Here is a 1,054-nt window from a genome sequence, read left to right on the forward strand (position 1 = left end):
CTCGTTGTCTCCGACCTCCAGTCTTTACTAGTAGGCCTACGGGCTGAATGAGTATGAATGGACAGTCAGTCAAAAGTTCCCTCAATTCTGTTCTATTCACACTTGAATTAAACAATTATGATTGTACCTGTAACACTTTTGGTAGTATTGAGTGGACAAATGACACTTCAATTTAATTTGAACAGACGACTGTCTCAAATCACTCAACATAATGTTTTGTTTGACCTACTGTTCAATAGCGTTATGACTAAAAAAGTGGAAATGGTTTCTTGGAACAGATAAACCACAACATTGTGTCTCCACCTACCCCACCCTAAACATTATGGGCCTAGGAGTAGTGAAGCTATTAGTGTTTTTGGTCTTTGTGGACCCCTCCACATGTGCAGCTCAGGGGGGCGATGGGACTCCTCTCTGGGCTAGAGGGACAAGTAGACAGAGCCTATAATCATCTTTATCGGAGTAGGCTAGAATAACTTGTTTGTACAGAGATGGAAATGTACTGTGTTTGTCATGGCATTCTTAGTGCCACCATGATGGATTCAATGGAGTTCTCTGCTAAACTAGATCTTTATCTGAGGGAGTCTGTCTCACCTTGATCAGAATGTTCTCTGGTTTCACATCCCGGTGGAAGAGCCCACGACTGAGGAGAGAATCTACACGTCACAGAAATCAACTGAAATTACCCTTGACACAGTATCAGAAGTGAGCCTGCTCTCCTATGCTCATCTGTGCTTACATGTGGTCCAAAGACTTGCAGAGCTGGTACATGAAGTTGTGGGGCTTGCTCTCTGGCATGGAGTACTGTCGGGCTAACTCAGAGGTGAGGGGTTATGGTAGTAATGAAGCATAGTTTTTACACCTCACCCCTGATAAAAATCACCTGTTTACTGCTGAAAGCATTTTAAATTCCAACAAAGGCAAAGACTTCGTTTCATTCCCGGCAGTTGTGAAAGTTCCTTCCCTTTTGCCCTCTTTCACTCTGATGGGGTTGGATATGTAGAAGAAATATGGCGGGAAAGTAGATGGAAAAACTGATTATGACCACCAGTCTGAG

This window comes from Oncorhynchus gorbuscha, linkage group LG12 (assembly GCF_021184085.1).
Source record: "Oncorhynchus gorbuscha isolate QuinsamMale2020 ecotype Even-year linkage group LG12, OgorEven_v1.0, whole genome shotgun sequence".
NCBI classification, from domain to species: Eukaryota; Metazoa; Chordata; class Actinopteri; order Salmoniformes; family Salmonidae; genus Oncorhynchus; species Oncorhynchus gorbuscha.